Source organism: Magnolia sinica, chromosome 16 (assembly GCF_029962835.1).
Source record: "Magnolia sinica isolate HGM2019 chromosome 16, MsV1, whole genome shotgun sequence".
NCBI classification, from domain to species: Eukaryota; Viridiplantae; Streptophyta; class Magnoliopsida; order Magnoliales; family Magnoliaceae; genus Magnolia; species Magnolia sinica.
This window is the reverse complement of record NC_080588.1, coordinates 52,588,252-52,593,988: the sequence shown is the minus strand read 5'-3', so window position 1 is coordinate 52,593,988 and position 5,737 is coordinate 52,588,252. Positions and strand designations below refer to the sequence as shown.

The 5,737-nt window shown below is 36.7% G+C and overlaps 1 long non-coding RNA gene across 3 annotated transcripts; it reads left to right on the top strand.

The window, feature by feature from the left end:
- Window positions 1-5,222, top strand: LOC131229467 (uncharacterized). 3 transcript variants are annotated; one of them, XR_009163350.1, is made up of 9 exons: window positions 1-65; window positions 353-423; window positions 767-1,312; window positions 1,462-1,652; window positions 1,742-1,846; window positions 2,980-3,018; window positions 3,674-3,796; window positions 4,856-4,892; window positions 5,011-5,222. It is a non-coding gene; the product is annotated as an uncharacterized LOC131229467 (long non-coding RNA). The 3 variants fall into 3 exon arrangements; XR_009163349.1 differs by having other exon boundaries at window positions 13-65; window positions 1,159-1,312; XR_009163348.1 differs by having other exon boundaries at window positions 4-423; window positions 1,159-1,312.
- Window positions 5,223-5,737: the final 515 nt, after the last annotated feature.

The following is a 5,737-nucleotide window of genomic DNA, read 5'->3' as shown; positions in this document are numbered from 1 at the left end:
TTTTTTTATTTTTTATTTTATTTTTTGGGTATTTGTTCCCTTTCTTCAGGGACTTGCATTACCAGGTGAGATACTGTTCCAAGTGTACATTTCATTAAGAAATTATGTAATGTCTTTTGCCTTTTTGAAATCTAGCACATCATAGTTTTGAGTGTATAGTTGTGGGTATAGATGTATAGTGTTTTTTTTTTTTTTAAATCATTAATCTTTCTGGAATTTCTTCAAAATGCCATGTGCATCTTTCATATATGAAGAATTTGAATTGATATTGTACTCTATGATCATCCTACTTTTCCTGAAATTATGGAACGTTTGTACTGTATTGATTGCCCTCTTGATTATATTGGTGCAGTCATTTCGGTAAATTTGTTGAGATCCAATTTGATAAGCATGGAATGATATCGGGTGCAGCCATCAGATAAGGTTAGAGTGCATTTTCTTTTCTTTTCTTTCTGTTCTTTTAATTTTAATTTTAATTTTAATTTTTTAAAACTTTGGCTCCCCATTTTACTGCCGTTCATATTTTTCTGGAAGGGAATGCATTCATATTTTTCTGGTGATGTTTAGCCTCATGGATCGTTGGCCTCCATTTCATGCTCTCTTGCCCCAAATCTTTAATGCATTAACTGATTTCTCTTTTTCAAAGTCTATTGAAGCTCTGTTTTTCTCACAACAATTTAGATAACTATCAAGAGCAAAAGTGCATCTTTCTTCAACATTACTGATTAACCTGCAATTGTTTTTTATTTTTATTTTTATTTTCTAGTGGTGAAAGTGGGGCAGGAAAAACTGAAACAACAAAAATTGCAGTGGCTACGGATTATCGGTAGCCATAGGTTCTATGTCTACAAATTAAATCGTTTATTTAGGTTATTTGCTTTCTTTTGTTAGGCCTTTATTTTCTTTTTTTCTTTTTTCATTTTTCTTTTTTCCAGAGAGCTCATGTTTTATTCCCCACAATTGGGGTCACCATGGTACTGTTTCTTTGGATGGTCTGACAAAAATGCATCAGGAGAATGTGATTAGAATTTAGAAATTACAATTTTTTAAGTATTCAAGTTCTATAATGTATCTGATCATTCATTAATTCTGCATGAGAAATGTTCTTTCTTTACGTTTTCCTCGGTGAGGTTGGTAATCTGATTGATGTTCTTTCAGCTTTGCATGGCTCGAGTTGGTGAGCCACAGAAGTTTCATGCCAAAATTGCTAACAATCAACTCTCAGAAGGGTTGGCCTTTGGTTCAGTGCCTACTTGTTGACTTGTTCAAATTCATGGAGCCATACTTGAGGAATGCTGAACTTGGGGAATCGGTTTGTCTTGTTATTATCTTTACATTTACTTGTGATCGGTGCAGTAAATGGAATTCCTTACCTTCAAACAAGGAAAAAGAAAAAAAACAGTTTTTTTTTTTTTTCCTGGTGGAGTCGACATTTTTATCTCTATTATTACTTGTGGGCAGGTTCACTTTCTGTACAAAGGCACTCTAAGGGTGCTCTTGGTACTGCTTCATGATTTCCTGGAGTTCCTTTCTGATTATCATTTCAGTTTCTGTGATGTGATTCCACCCAGTTGCATTTAAATGCGGAATGTTATTCTAAGTGCATTCCACGAAACATGAGGCTGCCCGATCCTTCTACTCCCAACTTGAAGGTGGCTGCATCATGATTTTGTTTGAACTTCCTAATCAATATTTAATAGTTCTTTATTAAGCTAGCATCTTTCTTCTCTCCTGAATGCAGATTGATTTGCTTGCTGAAATCAGCCAATCACCACGCATTCTCTTTGAGGTTGATGGTGCTCTGAAAGCAAAGCAGATTGAGGCTGACATTGATGAGTATCTCAAGGTATCTTGAGTTGTCATTATTTTTCTCTACCTAACATTGAGAAATTCTCTTATTTTCATATTTACATAGTAAACCATGCTATACTATTATATAAGTGCATGTTGTAATTATCATAAATTCTTCAGCCATTGTGAGTGTTCCTTTGTTGTGCATCTGTTCTCCCTAATCGATTCCAACTTGATGGTCATTAGGCATTTTTTTCACTTTATTTGATTCCAGCAAACTTATAACTATAGGCCAAGAGAATTTGGAGGCCTCTATTTAGAGCTATCTTAAGGGTCTGTTTGGTTACCCAGAAAGTTCCATGCGGATAGCCTTATCCAGATAGCGGCACATGTCCATGGTTTGTGGACGAGCATTGGCACCAAAAACAGATACAGGGTTGTAGAATGAAGTAACCGTTGCCTTGTACAATGCAATTTCGATAATGTAACTCATCTGATCTCAACTTTATCCAATCTAAGTTCCAAGTTGAATTTGAACCACCGAGAGAAAACACGGAAGAGGAAAACTCTCATGAGACCCACCTGCTAGTGGTTGCGGGCCCATGTCCAACAAGTTTGCCTGTGAAACTCTTCACAGGTGTAAAGTGGTTGAGACCCACCTGCTAACATTGATGAGTATTTGAAGTCTTATCTGAGTGATGGGTTTTCACTTCCATACATTTAATTCCAATTTGCAAGATTTTGTGAACTAGTAAAGGACAAAATATGTGATGCACATGCATGGGATCCAGAACGTTGTGGGGGTGATAAGCCCTGAAATTCAGCTTAATTTACCTAGTGGGCCACACATGTATGAAGAAATAGATGGTTAGAATTGCCACCAAGTGGTCTACATTCGATCAACTGTAGTGGTAACAAGATGAATAATCCCGAATGATGAATCCAATGAATCAGCTGTTCTGTGAAGAGATGGCCCGAGTCGTGTTTGTGTTGTTGAGTCTGTCGCAGTTCAGTCGAGACCAAGGTCATCCCAAGCAGGAAGAGATGTCTTGTAGTGGAGAGAGTGCTTATTCTACTAGTAACCTAGCTGTCTTCAACTTGTACCAGCATTACATGTCCTCTAATAGTCGTTTGCTGTTTTTTCTCTTTTCTTTTTGTTGTTTAAAAATGACTGTTTCTGTTTTGCAGGAAGATTTATGGCAGGCTGCATTTCCGGTTGGCACAGAGGTTTGTTTCAATTCTTTTTTCTTCTGCAATCAGTACATCTGCTTTTCAATGTGATATCAAACATTGCTAGAGTTCAATATGCTATATGCATGACTTCCACAGATATTTTTAGTTATGGAATTACTGTAATAGGTTTTGTTACTTTGCTTCGATGTTCAGTAGATACATGAGAATGCATGTGTATGTGCCTTAGCATACATGGATATCTATTTCATGGGTATTTGGGTCATAAGCTGTTTGTGAGTTATAAAAGGGAAGCTATCATGGATGATTTGGCTAGTTTGATGCAGTTGGGTTGGGGAGTAGTGGACCCTCACCATCCCCTTTTGTTAGGTACTAATAACATTATTCTTACTATTAAAGAAAGACAGTTGCACATGTTGAGGTGTGCATCTCTTGTTCATCATCATCATCATTTTTATTGTTTTCGTTCCATGCTTCCATCTTGAAATTCTGCCCTCTCCCTCCCTGCCTCCCCCTCTCTCTCATTTGAAAAAGTTATATATGAGAAGATATACAATTATGGACCAATTCAGTTGTTCAAGTCAGTTAAAACTGATTGTTTTGCTACATATGCAAAACCAAAATTCCATTTGGTAACCTTGTAGTCTTGAGGCAGTTATTCAATTCTTGTTTCCTGTCTTTTTTATTATAGGAAATAGTACCACTAAGAAAAATCTGTCGTCGGCCTGAAACTGATTATCGGTTGCAATGACTGCATGCATCCAAGGATTTAGCATCTATGGGGCAACAGAACATGATGAAAGATCCTTCTTTGGTAAGCTCTTCCAGTGATTTCAATTTGGTCGACCGAAAGATGATTAAGACAAACAAAAAGCAATTTCTACTGAAACAGAAAAATTTGTTTGCTTAATGATGTGAATTTGGTTTTCATATTTTGGTAATTATGTGATTTGTATCCTTTTCTCTTCTTCTTCTTCTTTAATTAAATCTTTGTTGCCTTTCCAAAAACAGAAATAGAAGACTAATCAATGAAAGATGCTAAACAGATAAGAAAGATTTAGTGGGGTTCTATTGCATGGCTGGCTGATTTCACTACAAGAAAGGAGGGCAAAACCAGCAGTTGGTGGAATCCTTTGTGGGGGTGGGAACCAAAGCCGGCCGCCGGCAAAGGGTCCCTATTAATTCGTTATGCGATTGCCCTAATCTTATTTTCAGTTTGTGTAATGTTCTGTTATCTAATCTGTTTGTCAGCTGGGCCCCACTTTGGAAGGACTGTTGCCTGAAAAATTCTCCTGGATAGGACCACCTAGCTTTCAATAATTTGGCCTGCAAAGTGACAGTTTAGAAGTGAAATGCGGCAATGGTCCACATTCGGCTTCCAATCTGGGAGGGTTGGGAAGTGTGGTCCATCCACAACAGGTCACATACCCAAGAATATATGAAGCATGCTTGAGTCTTCAAGTTAAGCTTCCTTTATTTCAGGTATCGTCAGATTTCAAGGAGTGGGGCCTAGGACTGGATATGAATTTTGAGTGTTGGAGGTGATATAAAACAATGGATTCTGATTTGGGTATTCAATATTTCAATGTGGTTGTCTTCTTTTTCAAGAGGTTGTTTGATTTTTTATGGAATTTGATTGATGGGTCTGATTTAAATCATGGGTTTGGTAATGGGTTTATAATCTAATGCCGTTTTCCGCATAATCTGTTAGGGTAAATGGTTTTTGTATTTAATTTTTGAAAATGATTTGAATGATGGATTTGGTACAAGTGTTCTCAACCTGGTATTTAATTGTTGTTTTCTATTGGTAGTGATTTGACTGTTGGGTTTCATACTACTTTTCAGGTATTTAATTGTTGTTTTTTGTTGGCAGTGAGATCACGATAGAGTTCAACGATTGCTCAAAACAAGTCGGTGCCTGCATCATATTGAAATTGTTCTGCTTTTTTCCTTTTTGACACATTCTAATGATATAAAGTGATTCGATTGTTCATGTTCTTGAAATGGAATCAATGCTTTTGAACCCAGATTTCTGTCGAGATGACCTTGCCGGTCTGCTGAAGGCAGTTCAAGCACAGGAAAAGCAGAAATTGCATCTGGTATGTGGCCTCCCCCACTTGATCTCTTTTGATAATTCGTCTGGAAGACATGTAACATTTTTTGAAGAGCTTCTCAAATGAGTTTTGCTTGAACCCAAGGCAAGGCAACAATGAAGTAGTGATACGCAATAGGTTTTTGAATTATGGCTGAGTAATGTTTTATATAGGGTTACATTGTCCTTTTTGCTGCATTTCATCTGAATAAACCACCCCCTGTTTTTAAAACCCTACATTAATCAATAAAAATACTATGGGGTTTCAATGAATCATCATGATGGAAATTAAGTTCACTTTATAAGATATGACTACTTCCCATTTGAAACTTGAAATCCATCTTGAATTACCACAAATTAGATAATTCACTTCAGTTGCAGCAAAGTAAAGAAGATAGGGAAGAATAATAGGATCATAGGATAAAGAAGGATAAATAAACACATGGAGTCTTGACACAAGAAGCTGGAGGAATTATGCCCCTAGAGTTAGAAGTGTCCCAATTCTAAGAAATTCCAAACGTAGGAACCGAAAAAAAGGTTCTTCATTCAATTGATTTGTCTTCAATGCTTCATACGAATGACAATATATCGCATTAGTACATAAAGCTGCAAAAGAGACCATGACTCAGATCCTTTTTGTCCTTGCTCCCCATATCTATTGCT